This window comes from Ovis canadensis, chromosome 12 (assembly GCF_042477335.2).
Source record: "Ovis canadensis isolate MfBH-ARS-UI-01 breed Bighorn chromosome 12, ARS-UI_OviCan_v2, whole genome shotgun sequence".
NCBI lineage: Eukaryota > Metazoa > Chordata > Mammalia > Artiodactyla > Bovidae > Ovis > Ovis canadensis.
Window position 1 is genome coordinate 27,978,166 of NC_091256.1, and position 22,615 is coordinate 28,000,780.

Sequence of the window (22,615 nt, forward strand, 5' to 3'; positions counted from 1 at the left end):
CAGCAAAAACAATACCCAGTTGTGAATGTGACTGGTGATAGAAGCAAGGTCCGATGCTGCCAAGAGCAATATTTCATAGGAACCTGGAATGTCAGGTCCATGAATCAAGTATGCATGTATGCAGTAATTACCAATTATCAAATTTATGGGCCTGTATGCACATCAGGAAGCAACAATTAGAACTGGACATGGAACAACAGACTGGTTCCAAATAGGAAAAGGAGTACGTCAAGGCTGTATATTGTCACCCTGCTTATTTAACTTATATGCAGAGTACATCATGAGAAACACTGGGAAGGAAGAAGCACAAGCTAGAATCAAGGTTGCAGGGAGAAATATCAATAACCTCAGATATGCAGATGACACCACCCTTATGGCAGAAAGTGAAGAAGAACTAAAGAGCTTCTTGATGAAAGTGAAAGAGGAGAGTGAAAAAGTTGGCTTAAAGTTCAACATTCAGAAAACTAAGATCATGGCATCAGGTCCCATCACTTAATAGCAAATAGATGGGGAAATAGTGGCTGACTTTATTTTTTGGAGCTCCAAAATCACTGCAGATGGTGACTGCAGCCATGAAAATAAAAGACATTTTCTCCTTGGAAGGAAAGTTGTGGCCAACCTAGACAGCATATTCAAAAGCAGAGACATTACTTTGCCAACAATCATCTGTCTAGTCGAGGCTATGGTTTTTCCAGTAGTCATGTATGAGTATGAGAGTTGGACTATAAAGAAATCTGAGTGCCAAAGAATTGATGCTTTTGAACTGTGGTGTTGGAGAAGACTCTTGAGAGTCCTTGGACTGCAAGGAAATCCAACCAGTCCATCTTAAAGGAGATCAGTCCTGAGTGTTCATTGGAAGGACTGATGTTGAAGCTGAAACTCTAATACTTTGGCTGACTGATGGGAAGAGCTGACTCATTTGAAAAGACCCTGATGCTGGGAAAGATTGAGGGCAGGAGGAGAAGGAGACAGCAGAGGATGAGATGACTAGATGGCATCACCAACACAATGGACCTGGGTTTGGGTAGACTCCGGGAGTTGGTGATGGATAGAGAGGCCTGGTGTGCTGCAGTTCATGGGGTCACAAAGAGTCAGACACAACTGAGTGACTGAACTGAACTGAAATTTATGGAAACACTTACCATCAGTTTCCTGCCGTATAAAGTAGAAAAGAAAGATGAACTGTGGAAGGTTGTGATGAAGATTGGTAAGAGTTAATTATAATTGATTAAAAACTTACATGAGCAAGAAGTGTTCCAAGTGCTTTGTGTGTACAACTCATCAGTTCTTCCAACAAAGCAGTGAGGAGGATGCTCTCAACTCACAACATTAAGGTAAGGACACTGGGCTGCTGAGAGTTTGAGGGACTTCAGCAAAATGACAGTTAATGAATTGCAGACCAGTTTTTCAGGCTAGGCGTTCTGATTCCAAAACCCAAGTCTCTTAAACAATCATCAATACCACTGCTTCTATGTGCATCACACATTGGACTTTATGCATGTATGTGTGTGTATGTCTATATTAATCTCATATACACTTTACCAATGTATATTAAAATGTGTTTGTAATGTATTTAAAGGCTTCGCTGGTGGCTTAGATGGTAAAGAATCTGCCTGCAATGTAAAAGACCCGAGTTTGATCCTTGAGCTGGTAAGATCCCCAGAGAAGGGAATAGCACCCCACTCCAGTATTCTTGCCCAAGAAATCCCATGGACAGAGGAGCCTTGCAGGCTACAGTCCATGAGGATGAAAAGAGTTGGAAATAACTAAACAACTAACACTTCACTTCAATGTATTTAAAACACATAATAAACTCCTGATGAAGTATTAGTACTAACATTATTACTGTCATTATCATTATTCCACAGAAATGAATTCTGTCCTAGGTCTCATTTCTGGCACCATGACATTTTAAGTCTTAGGATAACAATAGAAGAATAGGAAAAAAGATATCAATAGAAAAACAGAAGAAAAAGATAGAAATTTGACTGGATCATAGAGTTTTTGAAACTGTGATACCTGATTGGACATAGAAGTAAGGCTGGTGTTTTCCACCCAATGTCTGTTAGGTCATTCTATCTCCATTTAAAATGGATTCTTGGCAATTAGAACAACAAATAACAAAATAAACTTTCTCCATCCTCCACTTTTTCACACTTGTAGCACTTTTCTAGCAGTAAATAAAAGTCTACTCTAGAAGATGAGGATCTATCTCATTGTTGCCTTTCATCAGAATACAGATGTTTAACGAAGTTTCCCTCATATCTTTTCACAAGTGCACACTCTTGTGACCCGTGCTATGTTTCCCTCTGGCCCATTTGCTAAGTCCCCAAATGCAGAGATCATAGAAATAACTGGAAAATGTATATATTCTAATACTGTTTCAGTTCACCTCTTTAGGTGAATGATAAATCTTTTCAAAACAAACCCACTTAGGGCGTTTAACACTAGTACAAGAGTTTTGACTCATAAGGTTCAGTTCAGTTCAGTCACTCAGTCTTGTCTGACTTTTTGCGACCCCATAGACTGCAACACATCAGGTTTCCCTGTTCATTACCAACACCTGGAGCTTACTCAAACTCATGTCCATTGAATCGGTGATGCCATCCAACCATCTCATCTTCTATTGTTCCCTTCTCCTCCTGCTTTCAATCTTTCCCAGCATCAGGGTCTTTTCAAATGAGTCAGTTCTTCCCATCAGGTGGCCAAAGTATTGGAGTTTCAGCTTCAGCAGCAGTCCTTCCAATGAATATTCAGGACTGATTTCCTTTAGGATGGACTGGTTGGATCTCTTTGCAGTCCAAGGGACTCTCAAGAGTCTTCTCCAACACCACAGTTCAAAAGCATCAATTCTTTGATGCTCAGCTTTCTTTATGGTCAAACTTTCACATCCCTACATGCTACTGAAAATACCATAGCTTTGACTAGATGGACCTTTGTTGGCAAAGTAATGTCTCTGCTTTTTAATATGCTGTCTAGTTTAGGTATAACTTTTCTTCCACGGAGCAAGTGTCTTTTAATATCAAGGCTGCAGTCTCCATCTGCAATGATTTTGGGGCCCAAAAAATAACATCTGTCACTGTTTCCATTGTTTCTCCATCTATTTGCCATGAAGTGATGGGACCAGATGTCATGATCTTAGTTATTCTATAGTAAATCTCTTATTTTCTCTTAATTCCTAAAATTAAAACAACACACATCTCCCATATAATCTACCAGGAGTCTGCCTAGATATAGGTATGGATAATCTCCTGATGCAAAGAACTGACTCATTAGAAAAGACCCTGATGTTGGGAAAAATTAAAGGCAGGAGGAGAAGGGGATTACAGAGGATGAGATGATTGGATGGCATCACCGACTCAATGGACGTGAGACTGAGTAGACTCTGGGAGTTGGTGATGGACAGAGAAGCCTGGCGTGCTGCAGTCCATTGGGTCGCAAAGAGTAGGACATGACTGACCGACTGAACTGAACTGAAATCTCCTAATGTGCCTTTGACCTTAGATCTTCATCATCTGTGATATGAGTCACCTGTAGAGTGAGGATGGTAGCTATGAAGACTTGTGACTCTGCCTAGAATATGGTAGGAACGCAACAATACATATTAGTTTCCACTTCCCACTCAAGGGAAAACCAGCTGCAAATTTGCAGACATCAGTCACTCAAGGTACAAGCTTGAAAGAAGTAGAATCTGTGTTTAGATGCACCAGTATTTCTAAACTGATGTAACAGCCATCTTGCACAAGTGAATTCGTGTGCATGTGTGTGCATGTGTGCTGTGTTCGTGTCCAACTCTTTGCGACCCCGTGGATTGCAGCTCACCAGGCTCATCTGTCCATGAGATTCTGCAGGCAAGCCTACTGGAGTGGGTTGCCTTGTCCTCCTCCAGGGAATCTTGCAAATCCAGGGATCTCAAAGGACCTGCACTTTCCTGATGGCAACTATATGTAGCGATTTAAAACAGGAACTTCTGGGGAAGAAAGATTTATACTGATTTATATGATGATCAGTACAAACTCTGGTTATAGTTGGATGAATTGAACTTAATTATGTTGGTTAACGTGGCTGCTGTAACAAATTTCCTCAGAACCAATGGCTTAAAATGACAGATGTATATTCCCTCACTCTTCCTGAGGCTAGAAGTCTGAAATTAGCATCACAGGGCCAAGAGCAAGGTGGCAGCATGGCTCCTTTGCAGTGTTCAGGAGAGAGTCTGTTCCTTGCCTCTTCAACCTCTTGGACTACAAGGAGATCCAACCAGTCCATTCTGAAGGAGATCAGGCCTAGGATTTCTTTGGAAGGAATGATGCTAAAGCTGAAACTCCAGTACTTTGGCCACCTCATGCGAAGAGTTGACTCAATGGAAAAGACTCTGATGCTGGGAGGGATTGGGGCCAGGAGGAGAAGGAGACGACAGACGATGAGATGGCTGGATGGCATCACTGACTCAATGGACGTGAGTCTGAATGAACTCCAGGAGTTGGTGACGGACAGGGAGGCCTGGCATGCTGCGATTCATGGGGTCGGAGAGTCGGACACGACTGAGCGACAGAACTGAACTGAACTGAACCTCCCTTGGCTTGGAGACCAGCCTCTTCAAACAACTCTGCTCACGTTTCTTATCATCTCCTGTGTGTAATAAGAATCTCCCTTTGTCTCTCTCTTATAAGGATATATGTTATCATGTTATTCTATTTAGCTACCTCAGGATAATCACCTTTTTCTTTTCTCTTTTTTCTTCCTTCCTTCCTTACTCCCCCCCACCCTCTCTTCCTCCCTTCCTTTCTTTTTTGGCCATATAAAGTAACATAGATATATTTGGGGAAAGTATTTTTTCAGTTTACTATGTAAATATTTAGTGAGAATCCACCTTTTCTACTAAAAAGAGTTGTGTTCTATCAAAATAGAAGTCCCTGTTGACTTCTTAGTCACCTTTAAGGTGTTCATCAAAGTGCAATTACTGCCTAAATCAATCAGTGATAACAAGATGTACAATTAGCTCCATTCTAAGTGCTTAACATTTATGGAATTATTATATAGGAAATATACTTCCCAAACTACCTCTATGTGAGAATGGTGTCAGTTTCCCTCTATCAGAGTAGAGTTACTCAAACTTTTAAACTAAGCCCATTGTCCCCTAAACATAGGGGACTTACATTCAATCATGGATATATTCCATCTACTTCTCAAGTACAATGGGAAAAGCTCCTTCTGGGGCACTGAAAAGTAGCCATTGTATGAAGAAATAGTTGCTCATCTCTTTTATTCATCAACAATGACACTTCCACTAGGCACCTACAACCTGGCATGTGGAGAGCGGAGTCATTTTCAAGAGTGTAAGTTATGGATACTCCTTTAAATAAGGCCTAAAGCATAAAAATAAATTCTTAAATATAGAAAGAAAATAAGTTTGGGCTGCTTTAACAAGCTATCATAGACAGTAGCTTAAACAACAAACATTTTTATCCCACAGTCTGGAGGCTGGGAAGTCCAAGATCAAGCTGACAGCAGATCCAGTGTCTAATGAGAGCAGACTTCCTGGCTTGCAGATGGAAAACTATTTTGATATCCTCAAATGTGCAGAGCAGAGAGATAAGAGAATTTCATGTCTCTTCTTAAAAGGGTTGTTGTTGTTTTTCATTTGTTAAGTTGTGTCCAACTGTTTGTGACTCCATAGACTGCAGCACACCAGGCTTCCTTGTCCATCACTATCTCCCAGAGTTTGCTCAGGCTCACGTCATCCAACTGTCTCATCTTCTGTTTACCCCTTCTCCTCCTGTCCTTAATCTTTCCCAGCATCAGAGTCTTTTCCAATGAGTCAACTCTTCCCATCAAAGGGACAAAGTATTAAATCTTCAGCTTCAGCATCAGTCCTTTCAATGAATATTCAGAGCTGATTTCCTTCAGGATTGACAGGTTTGATCTCTGGTACTAATCATATTTTGAGGGGTCCATCCTCATGATCTAATTATTTCCCCACAGTTCTGCCTCATACTAACATCATACTGAGGGTTAAGATTTCAAAATCTGAACTTTGGGAGGACACATTCAGTCCATAGTAGTTAGTATCCATGTATAAATATATTTCCTAAGTTATCAAGCCAAAAAACAAAAGCAACATTCCTTTGGGGAAAAGTTTTTGGGTTTTTTCAAAATTGTCTCTCTACTCACTCTTGTTCCTACATTCACATAGAAGCCAATGTTTTATATTTTATTTCTCTGGTCCTTCTCTTCCTTCCCTTTTACAATATTTCTCAGGAAAATATTCTTATCTAATCATTTACTGACTGAATTTCTCCCCTAAGAAAAGGAAAAGGAGGCTCAGGAGGGAAAGGATATATATAATTATGACTGATTTGAGTTGTTGCATGCAAGAAACCAACAGAAAATTGTAAAGCAATTCTCCATCAATTAAAAACGATAAAAATTTTAAAAGCTAACTTCCTTAATAATATTTTTTCAGTTTCAGTTCAGTTCAGTTCAGTTCAGTCACTCAGTCATGTCCGACTCTTTGTGACCCCATGAATCGCAGCATGCCAGGCCTTCCTGTCCATCACCATCTCCCGGAGTTCACTCAGATTCATGTCCATCAGGTCAGTGACGCCATCCAGCCATTTCATCCTCTGTTGTCCCCTTCTCCTCCTGCCCCCAATCCCTCCCAACATCAAAGTCTTTACCAATGAGTCAACTCTTCGCATGAGGTGGCCAAAGTACTGGAGTTTCAACTTTAGCATCATTCCTTCCAAAGAAATCCCAGGGTTGATCTCCTTCAGAATGGACTGGTTGGATCTCCTTGCCGTCCAAGGAATTCTCAAGAGTCTTCTCCAACGCCACAGTTCAAACGCATCAATCCTTCGGTGCTCAGCCTTCTTCACAGTCCCACTCTCACATCCATACATGACCACAGGAAAAACCATAGCCTTGACTAGATGGACCTTAGTCAGCAAAGTAATGTCTCTGCTTTTGAATATGCTATCTAGGTTGGTCATAACTTTTCTTCCAAGGAGTAAGTGTCTTTTAATTTCATGGCTGCAGTCACCATCTGCAGTGATTTTGGAGCCCCCAAAAATAAAGTCTGACACTGTTTCCACTGTTTCCCCATCTATTTCCCATGGAGTGATGGGACCAGATGCCATGATCTTCGTTTTCTGAATGTTGAGCTTTAAGCCAACTTTTTCACTCTCCTCTTTCACTTTCATCAAGAGGCTTTTTAGTTCCTCTCCACTTTCTGCCATAAGGGTGGTGTCATCTGTATATCTGAGGTTATTGATATTTCTTCTGGCAATCTTGATTCCAGCTTGTATTTCTTCCAGTCCAGTGTTTCTCATGATGTACTCTGCATATAAGTTAAATAAGCAAGGTGACAACATACAGCCTTGACGTACTCCTTTTCCTATTTGGAACCAGTCTATTGTTCCATGTCCGGTTCTAACTGTTGCTTCCTGAACTGCATACAGATTTCTCAAGGAGCAGGTCAGGTGGTGTGGCATTCCCATCTCTTGAAGAATCTTCCACAGTTTATTGTGATCCACACAGTGAAAGGCTTTGGCATAGTCAATAAAGCAGAAATAGATGTTTTTCTGGAACTCTCTTGCTCTTTTCATGATCCAGCGGATGTTGGAAATTTGATCTCTGGTTCTTCTGCCTTTTCTAAAACCAGCTTGAACATCTGAAAGTTCACAGTTCATATACTGCTGAAGCCTGGCTTGGAGAATTTTGAGCATTACTTTACTAGCATGTGAGATGAGTGCAATTGTGCAGTAGTTTGAGCATTCTTTGTGATTGCCTTTCTTTGGGATTGGAATGAAAACTGACCTTTTCCAGTCCTGTGGTCACTGCTGAGTTTTCCAAATTTGCTGGCATATTGAGTGCATCACTTTCACAGCATCATCTTTCAGGATTTGAAATAGCTCCACTGGAATTCCATCACCTCCACTAGCTTTGTTCATAGTGATGCTTCCTAAGGCCCACTTGACTTCACATTCCAGGATGTCTGGCTCTAGATGAGTGATCACACCACTGTGATTATCTGGGTCATGAAGATCTTTTTTGTACAGTTCTGTGTGTTCTTGCTGCCTCTTCTTAATATCTTCAGTTTAATAGACCCTAAAAAGAACTGAGGCCCTAAAATGGATTAATCTCATTAGTAATATGTATTTCTTCTTTACAGTAGTGAATGGATTCCCCAAAAACTAACCTTTGAATCTGTTGCTACTTTTATTATTATTATACTTATTTAGTATTGTATGTTGGCCTAAATTTTGAACTTCCAATGGCATTTATACAGTGTTTTCATTTTAGTGATAGGTTTTAATTTATTTATATAAACCAATAAGGTAAAAGCAATTCTGATATTTTTCATATCTTCATTTCTATAGTTCTATATTCATTTCTGCAACATATAATGCATAGCTAGGAGAAAGTAAAAAAAGTTGCTTGTGAGTGATTTGTAAATATGATCTGAAATACATTGTGCTGATATACAGTATCTATAGATCATGATATAATGGAATTGTAATATGAAATGGTTCCAAAGTATCATTAAGGTAAAATGAAATCACAAACTGTATTTGTTTTCTTTACCTTAAAATAAAACCGCTTCCAGTAATTCAACAATTGTAATTAATGCCAAATATTTTGTAGCAAATCATCCTGCCTGCTGTTTCCTACCCACCTGCTGATTATTCTGTGATCTGCCTTGCTGCTTTGTCAAACCGATGAGTGGTGTTGCCCTCCAGACACCCTGCCCACCTGTTCCTAATTTACTTCCAGCATGTCATACTTGATAATTTTATGAAATGCTTAAAAAAATACTGTGAAAACGATCACCTTCCAAGGCGGAGATTATAATAATGCAGATACTCTGGCTACTTCTTCCTAATTCACTAATGATTGTCCTATATTCCTTTTTTTCTTACATGAAACTAGGGTGCTTTTCCCCCTGCTCTGGTATTAAAATCTTAATTGTTCTCATGAATGTCCTTCACAGTGTGCTTTAAGAATCTATTCTCCAGGTAGCCACCTTCTTCTTCTCTGCAAAAGCTTCTGGGACCAAGAACAAGAAAAATGTGGCAGGTGCAGCGAGGGCCAATTAAAAAACAAATCTGCGCTAACTGATGGGTAATCTTCGGTAAAATCACTAGTGACAATACCAGATGCCTGGGGAAAATTGACATTGACCAGATCCGTTTATTGCTGGCAGCGTTTGATTCATCTGCACCATGCAGCTGTTGTAAAGGTAAATGGCTTGCACTCCCATCTTGCCCTTTCATAGGCTTGTTTTGTGGCAGCAGTCTTAGTATTTCCTTTTTTTCACCTGTGCTTGTAACAGGTCAGATGTCACCATTTTCAAAGGCCTTTCCATCTTTCCTCATTTCCCAGAGAACCGGATTTGCAAGTAGATTAGTGTTGCTTTTGAGCTAATCACATTCCGAATGACTAATCTGTTTGGAAATATTTAATGAATGCACATTCACCTAAAAGGTGGACAATTAAAATTAGGAAAACATGAGAGCCTTTACCTTCTTTTTATCCCATTGTTCAATTCCAGAGCAAGTTTTCTTTTCATCTAGATGACAGTTTTTCTTATTCACCTTCTCATAGGGCATAGCCTGGCACATAATCAGCATGGACTGACATTTACTTAATGCTAACTGAAGGGATATTGGCATATTTGTTTTTAATAGATGCCCAAATCCCATGCCTTTAAATTTTTAATCTTTGTCATTGTATTAAATACATTCTATGCTTTGTAACTTTTTAGATATGATCTGTGTGCTTTTTTGTTCATTCAGGTGCATTGCCATTATTAATACATAAAGCTATATATTAATTATATCACATTTTTAGTCATAGTTTTAATTAATTCCATTATTTTGTAATAAAATAAAAATTTGCTAAGTAAAATTGACATGTTATTTTTTTCATGTTGCTGTTTTTTTGTTTACTAAACCAAGAGACTAAGTTTTACAGTTTGAATGAGGGAACTCAAGCCTGGCAGCACAGGTCATATCGATTTCTCCCAGTCATTCAGGCATATGTTAAAAGAGGAGTTAAAAAAATGTATTTCATTAATTTACCTCGTTAAATAATACACAAAATATATCTTGAATCAATAACAATTCTTTCGATCCAAAGCATCTCCCACCACATCCAAATCACCCTCACTAATCACCTAGACTGGAGATTCTCAAACAATCAAAATATATATATGAGCCACTTTGTTCCAATGCAGAGTCCATTTCCCTGTGCCTGGAGCGGGCTCTGGGATTCTGCATTTTTAATGGACTCCCAGGTAACATTGACCCTGCTGGTGCACATAAGATACTTCGAATAGTAAAGGACATAGCCAATTTCCATTTTCCTCCTGCCTCATATAGTCCAACAGAGAGGCATCTACTAAGAATCCTTTTTATTTTGTAACATAAATCTAACACAAGTATTATCCACTTTAAACTTCCTTGTGTGTTCCCTCTCACACTCTGGCCACAGTCATCTCAATCCTCACTCAAGTCAGCGTCTTCTCCCCTGCTGTTCAGCAGTTATACTTGGCATCTTCTGTCTGCATCATCCTATTCCCCACCTCTATTAATAACTGGTTATATCTTGACTTTCAAATTTCAGCTTTTATTTTACTAATTCAGAAATGACTTCCCTGACCAGCTTTATGTAAGTAGCTAATTGCTTCCTACTATTCTGCCATGTGTGTTTATAAACATAGTATAAATTCATTTTATAGTTATGTATTTGCTTATCTACTTGACTGTTGACTGTAGCCCCCACTAAGTGATGAGGTTTATGAGAATAGTAAAGGTGTCTGTGTATAGACTAGTCTATACATAGGGACATACACAAAACCTGTAACAGAGAGAGAGACTTAATATTTTTAAGTAAAAATATATTGCATTTCTATTAGGATTTTCTAGGTTTTCTTTAATGACCTATCACTAAAGTCAGCACAAATTTCCAAAATCATCTCATTTTTTCCCTTGGATGCATTTTATTTCACTATATTTGTTCAGTTTATGTAGAGACAGTAATTCCATTAAATGTATTAAAGAAGAGAATATCATACTTCAAAGATACAACTAAATTTCACAAGGAATACTCATTATGTCCGATTCCACCTCAACTTGTTTGCAACAAACAATTTTGCAAATTGATTTATGCTGAATTACTATTCTGTGAATGGTCACCTTGCAAATTCATAATGTATATATATGTAGGATATAACATTGTGTATGTGTGCTAAGTTGCTTCAGTTGTGTCTGACTCTTTGCAACTCTATGGACTGTAGACCTCCTGGTTTCTCTGTCCGTAAGATTCTCCAGGCAAGAATACTGCAGCGGGTTGCCATGCCCTCTTCCAGGGGATCTTTGCAATTCAGGGATCCAATCCATATCTCCAGTGGTTCATACATTGCAGGCAGACTTTTTACTACAGAGCTACATGGAAGCCCTAGGATATAACTGCTGTTAGCTAAAAGGAAGCTTAGGAACCTACTGGAATTTAGGCTTCTGAAGGATATTTTTCAATTAACAGCTAATATTTATCAAGTGCTTACTGTGTCCTTTATTATTATTCCCAAAAGTTGACACTAAAATCACTTACATAAATGTCATCATAATTTGGATCAGAATTTAAGGCTACCTGTCCCAAATACCACCCTCCCTAACCACACTTTATTCTTACTTCTTAACAGAGGCTTTTCTTTCTTTTCTTCTGTTTGCCTTTCTCTTCTGCTCTATTTTCCCCCACCAACCCCATTTCCTTTTTCCTGACTTCTTCTTCCCTTCTCCTCTCTTCTCAACACAATAAACTATGTTTCACTTTGACAGCAGGAATGGTAATAACTTGAGTGATTTGGAACCTATTATCCATTTTTTTTTGTTCTGTTTTGCCAAGGGTTTTAGAATTAGCTGAAAAGGATTAATTTTAAGCCATTCTCTAAATCAAATGGTAAAACATGCTCAAGGTATTCATGTGTCAGTGTTTCTTTGTAATTCAAAAGACTTGCTGAAAAATGTATAAAAATGAAACATCTGCTTTCAGGGATTGAGTAGGATTATAGTTTGTTGTCACCATCACGGAAAGGAAAAAAAAAATCTGTATGAAATGTCTTAAACGATTTTATAAAATGAGTTCAAGTTTAGTGTCTTTTTGATATGAAATTGCTCCAGAAATCACTGGCTTGTACACTTCAAAATAATGCTTACAAAATGCATAAAATCCTCCCAGGCTCCTTTTCCCGGCACATAGTTCTGAGTTCCTAATTCCATTTATAGAAGGTAAAAATCAATTGCTTTTTTTCTTTTTTTAACTCAAAGCAATCTTCAGCCAGGAACATTCTCATTATTTGGGAAGCCCCCCGCCCCCTGATACCCCACAGTATTATAGACTCCCAGGCTTGCAGGGAGAGTGCTATTAATTGAGACTGATCAAAAAGTAAGGCCAATTTCCTCCAGGAAGTCAGAGAACTTGGAAAAAGCTAAAAAGGCTATTCTCCTTTGTATTGATCCTTATATGAAACACAATAACAGGTCACCAGCAGTTTTTCCTTCTCTTGTTTAAAATCAGATGTAATTTACTGTTGACAAACAGCAGTGCAAGATGTGTTCGATTTGAGGTCACTTTTCTCCACTGTATGTTTGATCCTGTATTGAACTTCCTAAGAATGTTCAGTTATTTTTAGCTGACTCACTTTATACTGGCCATTACAGGGACTAGAAATTTTACCTATAAATTCATCCAACATCTACCTGTGAATAACAAAATATAGCAGCAGCTCAGTCAGCAACTCAATGGAATAAAAACTATGAGTACATAGGAAAGTAAAAACTCCATATGTTCATGATGACATAAAAAACATATTTCTTTGCTGAAATTTGCATAGCTTTAAATCATTTTTATGAACCTCATTTTATAAAAGTAGAAGAAATGGGAAGTCTGTTTTTGTATAATCATGTGTTCTTTGTACTAAAATAATAGTCAGAAAACCCAATTAAAATTTGTAGTTTATTACAAATGCAACATAGTTTGGAGAGGCAGTATAGAGTTAACATATTTTGAAAGGCTGAAAAGAATATTCATGCTTCAACAGAATTATTCTGAATCTCTACATCAGCTCATTAAAAGAAATTAATAAAAAAAAAACCCTCCAACTTCTAGATTTGCATTGAAAGGAAAAAAACCAGCAACCAATTTATGTTCAAAATCTTATTAGTTATGGGATCCAGTGCAGGGTAAAGAGATTAAGTTTAACTATGTGGTGGCACAGTTGGTAAAGAATCTGCTTGCCAGTGCAGGAGACATGAGAGACACGGGTTCAATCTCTGGGTCAGAAAGATCCCCTGGAGGAGGGCATGACATCCCTCTCCAGTACTCTTGACTGGAAAATTCCATGGCAGAGGAGCCTGCAAGGCTACAATCCATGGGGTTGCCAAGAGTTGTACACGACTGAGCATATACACACACACATGTATTTAACAGGAGGCTAAATAGGCAATTGTGGCTATTTGTTTATGAAGATTAAAAAATATACAGATATTTTTAAAGGGGGGAGGAAAATTTACTCTTTTGGAGAATTTACTTAGTACCCATTATTTTTCTAAGTCCCAATGTTTAAAGACAAAACTAAGAAAAGAAATCCAAAGGGAGGAAAAAAGAAAAAAAAAAAAAAACATGTAGGATGGGCACTATCTTGGTAAAGGGTAGACTTCAGAAGAGGAAATTATCATACAATATAATTCATGTCCTGAAAGAGATAAACATGGCTGCTATCAGAGTCTCAGAAGGGGAAAATAACCTATCCTAGGTGAGAAGGGGATGACATAGCCTTGATGTTCCTTAGCCTTGAAGGATGATTAAGCTGGTGTCACCTATGGAGGAGGGAAGAGTGCTTAATGCAGAGGAAGGTTATGTATGTCCTGATGTCTAGAGGTCAGATGTGCTGTGCATACCTACTCAGTCATGTCCGACTGTCTGCAACCCCATGGATTGTAGCCCACCAGGCTCCTCAGTCCTTGGAATTATCCTGGCTAAAATATTGGAATGGGTTGCCATTTCCTTCTCTAGGGGATCTTCCTGACCCAAGGATCAAATCCACGTCCCCTGTGTCTCCTATATTGCAGAAAGCTTCTTTACCACTGAGCCATCATGGAAACCCCAGAGGTCAGATGGGGACATGTAAAGAACCACAAATGGATTGGTATCAAGGGACACTTAGAGAATTTCTGGCAAAAAACAAAGGCAAATAAATAAAATTGAAGACATAATCTGAGAGTGTAATCATATATCATAGAAATGAGATTGTAGTTTGTCTTAAATGTTGAAGGGAACCAAAGGAACTTTAATTGGGTAATAATAATAACAGCCATCCTTACTGAGACCTTACTATAGGAATGATACCATACTAAGTGTCTTTCATTCATTATCTCATTTAATTATCACGTTAATTTTATGAGGTAGGTACTACAATGATTCTTACTTTATGAACAAATGAACTAAGACTTGTATAGGTTAAATAGTTAACTGATCAGTGCCACAGAGCTAACAAATGATAGAGCCAAGATCAGACACTCTTATTCCAGAGACATCACATTATTAATTCCCTTAACTGCTTCCCAAGAAGGGGAAATTACACATCAGCTTTGTCTTTTAGAAACATCAATTTGAGGGCAGTATAGAAAGATTATGTACTGATGAAGGACAAATTCATGGCATGAAATCAGGTATCAGAGAGGACAATTGATAGGTTTTAGTTATCAAACAGGCAAGAAACAACTAGAACTTGAAAAAACAAAACAAAAAAAGAAATAGAGAAATGACCAGTGTAAGAGATAATGCATAAGTAGAGCTTAGAAAACTCATAACTGATATAGACTGAATGTTCGTGCCCTGCCAACATTCAGATGTTGAAGTCCTAAACCCATTGTGACTATAATTGGAAATAGGGGCTGTGAAAATGAAAGTTGCTCCATTGTGCCCAACTCTTTGTGACCGCATGGACTGTATATTCCCTGGAATTCTCCAGGAAAGAATACTAGAGTGGGTAGCCTTTCCCTTCTCCAGAGGATCATTCTTCCCAACCCAGGGGTCGAACCCAGGTCTTCCACATTGCAGGCAGATTCTTTACCAGCTGAGCCACAAGGGAAGCCTGAGAATCCTGGAGTCGGTAGCCTATCCCTTCTTCAGTGGATCTTCCAGACCCAGGAATCAAACCGGGATCTCCTGCATTGCAGGCGGATTCTTTACCAACTGAGCTATAGGGGAAGACTAGTGATAAAGGTTAAATGAGGTCATAAAAATTGGGTTTTAATCCAGTAGGGTTGGTGCCTTTATCAGAATAGGAAGAGACGCCTGATCTCTCTTTCTACCATGTGAGGATGTAGAGAGAAGGCATCATGCGCAAATCATGAAGAGAGTTCTTACCAGGAACTAAACTGGCTATCACCTTGATCTGTTGCTTAAGTCCCCCAGTCTGTGATATTGTGTCATGACAGCCTGAACAGACTAAGAAAATAACCTTCTAAATAGAAGCTGAAGAACCAATGACTCTTGAGTTTTCAGCCCTGAAAGTCTCCATTTCCTCAGTGTGGAATACAGACAATTTAACAGTGTGTTAGGAAAAAGGATGAATTTGTGTCATTCATGGGGATTTATGATTATGCAGGATAACTTTGGGGAAAATTTTAGTAGGTGGTTGACTTACAGAGATACTTGATTGGAAAGATATATTTTTGTGTTTTCTGTATCTGTAATAATTTTCCATTAACAATGGTGATAGAAATAGGTATGGGAAATTATAAAATACTTTGAAATTTGGTTTAGATAGTCAAGATCTAATATAATATAAATTTCATCATTTAAAATTATATCTAATACTTTGGAATACCTTCTACACACACTACCCAAAATATAGACATAATCACATAATTAGGGAAAGAAAATCTCACTCAAAATGTTTTACCTTTGCTGATCAAACTGTTATAAAATTTCAAATAACATTATTATTGTGTCTCTGTTAGCTTAGTTTTCATTTTCTAAATATGAAAGCACAACCTATACATCATCAGTTTGTCACTGGACAAAATGCCCTCTTTGATTCCTCAGTTTCGCAAAGAGTGTGGAAATCCTATAAATTAGAATCAGCTGATAATGTTTTGCAAACTATAATTTCTCCTTCCCTGTCATTCAGAGAGTCACGTTCGCAGTGTCATTACTATTCCATCTAAGACACACAGTTTGCAGGAATCATTTGGTGGTCTCTCAGATTAGAAGTTACACTATTTGTCAACACTTTCATATTTCTTTCCACCCATTCCTAAGGGTGACCCTCAACTTTCCGAGAGGCAAGCCCCTCAATCTCTCTAGCACTAGCCCTACTTTATATGATTTTGCTATTGTTTTGATGATAAAGGTCAGCTTCAGCCTTATCTTCAAAGCAGAGTCATAGACTTTGATTGCAGTGCTTGCTAAGAATTCTACTGTCTCTTTCACTGTACTTATTTTTTAACATTTCAGAAATAATCAGAGAAAAAAAACACCATTCAGTTTTCAAGTGAAATGAGAACCAGAGAGGAGGTTGCAGTGTCACAGAATCCCAAGTGTACAGACCTTACGATCCCCTGCAGAACCATGGCCCAAAGAAGGCCGCAGATGAGCGAACACCACGTGGCACGCATCTCATTAGTGTTGGAGAAGAATGTGAACATGTTACAGTAAACACAATGTTTGGTTTATTGTTTATTCGGGGATATAAATATTTAAGGGCTGGGCACAAGAAAATGAGCCCTCAGATGAGAGGCTGAGAACTATCATCAGAATAAAAAGATGAATTGGGAGAGAGTAGTGCCTTGAAGTCTAGAGCAGGACCAATTGTGTCAAATGCTGCTAGGAGGTCAAATGAGAGAAAGAGTGAAAAGTACTCATTGGCTTAATTTACAAAGAGGCATGTGGTGATCTGATCCGGGAAGTTTCAGAGAAATTTAAGGTGCAAAGTGAAATGGAGATAAGGAAGTGGAAAGATTAAGTGAAACATCTTACAAATTGCTGCTGGGAAGGAACGGAAGGCTGGCTTTTCAGTAACTGGAGGAATAATTATCTTTTAATATCATAGGAAAATACTTTTAAAATAATCAGAATTAAAAATAGTGAAGGGAGAAGTAGAAAGTTATAAGAGAGTGGAAGATAATTTGTGGATGACAAATTTAGGATAAGAACAGACTATACACAAACTGCTATCTGACCCATGCCAATCTGATTACACATAGCTCTGATTCTTTTTGGTAATAATGATAGATTCTGAAATCTTAGAGTAGAATGAGGTTTAGCCATTTTTCCACAGATTCACTACCAGCTTATCATAAAACTAAGTCAGTCCAAACTCTGCCATGCATACAGCATTTATTAAATAAATACATGTCACCTAGCAAATTTAAAACACATTATTCAGCTGGTTCTATATATTTGGTGATGTCTCAGCTTTCTGCTGTTTTCCATGAACTAGCCACTTTCTTGCATGTAAGGTTTGCTGAAGACTGTCATGGTATTCCAGAAAAAGTATTTGTTCATGCTTATAGCTAGCATGTGACAACCAGAAATTCTATCTTACACACTTGGCCTCAGAACTGCTTAGGAATGAGGGCTCAGCTGACATCTTTAAAAATAAAGGTTTCAGTGTTCCCTCAATCCTTACCTTGATCACTTAAGGGTCAGGTATGTAGTGAAGTGTTTTAGTCAAATTACAATTTAAACATCCTCAGTTCCACCGACATCTTAAGTCTAATAGTGATCATGTTCAGAAGACACAGATTTCACCAGTAGAAACCCATTTCAGACGTTCAATATGATAATTTTCCAAAGTGTACAGTTATTTGGAGGTTTAGGGAAGATCAGAATGTAGACTTTCTGATGCATTTCTAAGTAGAGCAATTGATTACTTTAATATAGTTTAAATTAACAAGCACATACATGTTGCAGTTTTGATGCCGAAGAGTTTTCAAGTAGATGACCAATAACATGACATATGGAATCATGGCAAAAATGCAAGGTCAGGTAAAACAGAGAAATATCAGGAATGAATATGGATAGCAAAGGACGAAGCTCTTATTTAACTATTAGATTTTTTTCTCAATTGTCAAAGTAGAATGTGAGTGATATATAGTGGGCTATACTTGAGAAACGCTGGACTGGAAGAAATACAAGCTGGAATCAAGATTGCCGGGAGAAATATCAATCACCTCAGATATGCAGATGACACCACCCTTATGGCAGAAAGTGAAGAGGAACTAAAAAGCCTCTTGATGAAAGTGAAAGAGGAGAGTGAAAAAGTTTGCTTAATGCTCAACATTCAGAAAATGAAGATCATGGCATCTGGTTCCATCACTCCATGGGAAATGGATGGAGAAACAGTGGAAACAATGTCAGACTTTATTTTGGGGGGCTCCAAAATCACTGCAGATGGTGACTGCAGCCATGAAATTAAAAGACACTTACTCCTTGGAAGAAAAGTTATGATCAACCTAGATAGTATATTCTAAAGCAGAGACATTACTTTGCCAACTAAGGTCCATCTAGTCAAGGCTATGGTTTTTCCAGTAGTCATGTATGGATGTGAGAGTTGGACTTTGAAGAAGGCTGATCACTGAAGAATTGATGCTTTTGAGCTGTGGTGTTGGAGAAGACTCTTGAGAGTCCCTTGGACTGCAAGGAGATCCCACCAGTCCATTCTGAAGGAGATCAACCCTGGGATTTCTTTGGAAGGAATGATGCTAAAGCTGAAACTCCAGTACTTTGGCCACCTCATGCGAAGAGTTGACTCATTGGAAAAGACTTTGATGCTGGGAGGGATTGGGGGCAGGAGGAGAAGGCGACGATCGAGGATGAGATAGCTGGATGGCATCACTGACTCGATGGACACGAGTCTGAGTGAACTCCGGGAGTTGGTGATGGACAGAGAGGCCTGGCGTGCTGCGATTCATGGGGTCGCAAAGAGTCAGACACGACTGAGCGACTGAACTGAACTGAACTGAACTGATACTTGACTATTTTTCTGTCAAGAAAGGGGCAGCCAAACTTAGAAATTTAAACAGGATAAAGTATAAACAGTCTGCTTGGACTCTATCCCTTCTAAATCCATCTATAGGCTTTTATTTTTCTACCCTAATATCAAATAAAGGCAATCTTAGATACCTTCAAGCAAGGGAAAATACAAACCGAGCTTGCCCCAAAGATTGAGTTGTACAACAGTATGTTCTCTTTAGTCTTTGTGAGAGAGAAGGCATAAGTACTACCTTCTGACCTTCTCAGGCTAATGAGGTCAATGCCAGCCCAGGGCCTGTCTCAGCCAGGCAGCCCGGTGAGGCAGAGTGAACCCCAAAGACAGAACTCCAGGGGGTGAGCATGAGGGCCTTATGTTGTCCCTATACTGGGTCAGTATTTGTAGCAAACCTCTTACCCGAATGTGAACAGACTGTATCAAAGACATCTGTGAACTCTTCTTAGCAAAGCAGAAGCCACTAAGTTCAGTTTGACTAACCAATGTAAAATTTAATACCTCAAGGAAGCACAGTAAAATAATATCACGGCAGGGAACTCAGAGAAATCGAGTCCAAATGAATGATCACAATACATTATGTAAAATACAAATGCACAGAAAGAAATTCATATGGTTTCTGCCTAAACAGAAGTCAGTCTTCACATTTCATCCATATAATGAAAACTCGAAGAGATAGAGACAGACAGGAGAATATAAAGGCAACAGAATAACCCTGGCATCTGCGATGAGGACAGAATGTTGTGCATGGCAGAGATTCAATTTAAGCAAATGTGGAAGGAGTCCCCAGAGGCCAAATACTTCTTTAGACAGCACTGTGACATAAGCCTGAAACCGAAAAGAAGGATGGCCTCATTCAAGACCAAGACTTGGACTCTCCCAACACAAGACTTTTAATGTGGCAGACACAGAATAAGGAAGACAGGGTTTTGTGTACCGATACATGTGCTTTAATGATTCACTAAACCTATGCACAGTTCACCCATAATGTAATCTTGCTGCTCTCCAATTCTTATTCTTTTTTTTTTTTTAATTTAAAAGAACCTAAGTTTTTCAGTTACTATTAATTTACTCAGCTCTGAGGACATATGAATTCAGCCAAACGTTCTGTCAGATTCATTGTGAAGGCAGTATGTGTGTTGATTAAAAATGTGGCTGCCATTGTTTGACTGCTTGCATTTGAACTGTGCCTCCTAGCTGCGTGACCAGAGGCTACTTTCTTAGTCTCTCTAAGCTCAAATATCTGAAAGCAAACTTGATTATGATTTATATCTCAGGATTGCTATGAGTTTCAGCAACAGAATACTTCCAAAGGGCTTAGCACCTAAACATTGTGGGCACTTGATAAATATTTACAATTGTAATTATAAAACAGGAAATTCATGGCACAACATAGAACTCTTACATTTCCTGACTATTACAGGTCATTTGACTTTTACACAAGAAAACAAATCATTTCCGTAGACCCAAAAGAAGTACCCTTTAGGTTATAAAGATGAGATTATGACACTTTTGATTTACCTGTATGAAAATGGAATCATCCCAAATCAAAGAGGTAAAAAACAAACAAACAACAACAACAACAAAAATACTCCTTGGTTTCTTTATTCATTACCAATGCAGGACAGCTAGGAAAAAAAAAAAAATCCATTCAGTGAATGTGTAATGGAGCACAAAACCTAAAAATAATTTAGTTGACTAAATGTTAAATGGTTTTACAAGTTCAAAAGTTTTTTGTCATTATAACCCCTCCTTGTATTAGAAGGAACCAGGAAGTTTTAATCAAAATCCTTTTTTATTAGAACACACACACTTATTTGTGTAGTTCACTTCAGTTAATCACTCAGTACAACACTCAAAAACATCAAGAGAATATGAAAAAAAAAAAAAGCCTTAAGATGAGAACCACAGTGCCCTCTGCCTTAAAACTATATTTAAGAACTGTATTTAATGAGTACATTTGAGTCAAATGTGCCAATATTTTTAATCCAAAAGATTGAAGTACATTGAGATGACAATAGGACAATGATGAAACTTCTGAAGTTTTATTTTGTTTTAATAATTTGTTTAGATGGGCCTAGAATATTATATAAATCAGAATAGTCAGATTCTCTGGTCATATCTGCTTTGGACATGATCCTATTAAAAAATGTTTAACTATGTTGTACTGAGCTATATATGAAGTTTTAGAAGCAAGATAAACCTGAACTACATACTATAGAAAATTTGAAAATTTTTGTGCTCAGAAGGAACCCAGAATCATATTGATTTCACCTATTTTTAAAATGAAGTCTTAATCTTTGGCATTTTGCCAATCACAGATTCATGCCTATTTGTACCAAAGTTGAGAGCACATTGAATATTTATTTACTGTGCCTTTAGCTTAACACAGTAAAGTGCATTTGGTCAATATAGGTTGACTTGAACTAGAAAATTCTTATCAGTTATTTAAAATACTTTACTTATGGCTTATCTTCACAACTCACTGCTGGATACAGATCAAACTTTACTTCTTTATCATGCTATCCATGGTTTCAGAGTATTTGCGGTCTATTTTATTTCAAGTTGATCTGTTGTCATAAGAACTGAAGATGAAATCTTCACACGACTGCTGTGTGGTTCTTTTTCTTAAGAGTTTTAGCCAAACAAGGACATAAATGTTTAGCAGAAGATGCTACTTTTTTTTTTTTTTGGCACTGTTTAACAACTTAGCAAATCAAGTATCACAGGGCTGACACAAGAGGATTCTCAACTACAATCATTTGAGTCTTCTCTTTTTTTGCTTTGAAAAAAAAAAATGCCAACAGTTCTTACTAACACATCTGTTCCACAGTGAGAGCCCTGTGGAAAATGAGAAATAGACTATAAAATGTGGATAATTCAAATAACAATTCAGAATATGCTATTAAAGCTAAAATTCTAAAAATTATGGTAGTTCTATCTTGATATATGTCTTTCAGATGATTATATATATGTATATGTATACTATAGATGCATATTAATTTTATTGAAGTATAGTTGATTTACAACATGATGTTAATTTTTGCTATAAAGCAGAGTTATTCAGTCAGACTTTTTTTTACATTGGGGTACAGTTGCTTTACAATATTGCGTCAGCTTCTGGTGTACAATCTGAGGATTCTAAGCTGAAAGAGATTCTTTCACCCTACTCTGGTAGCAGGATTCAGCTTCCTTTGAAGGAACACAAGTCCTAAATATGAGATTTGGTTGCTTTTCCGTATAGGTAAAACATGCTTGAACAGAGTCTTTGTAAGAAGCTAAATTTACATTCTTTGAATATTATGTGTGGATGTGCATGTACATGCTGTCACTCAGTTGTGCCTGGCTTTTTGAAACCGAATGGATGGTAGCCTGCTAGGCTCCTCTGTGCATGGAATTCTCCAGGAAAACTGAAGTGGATTGCCATGCCCTCCTCTAGGGGATCTTTCCAACTTAGGGATCGAAACTGCATCTCTTATGTCTCCTGCATTGGCAGGTAGGTTGTTTACCATTGAGCCACTTGGGAAGCCCTTCATTATATAGTACATTTTCCTTATTGTT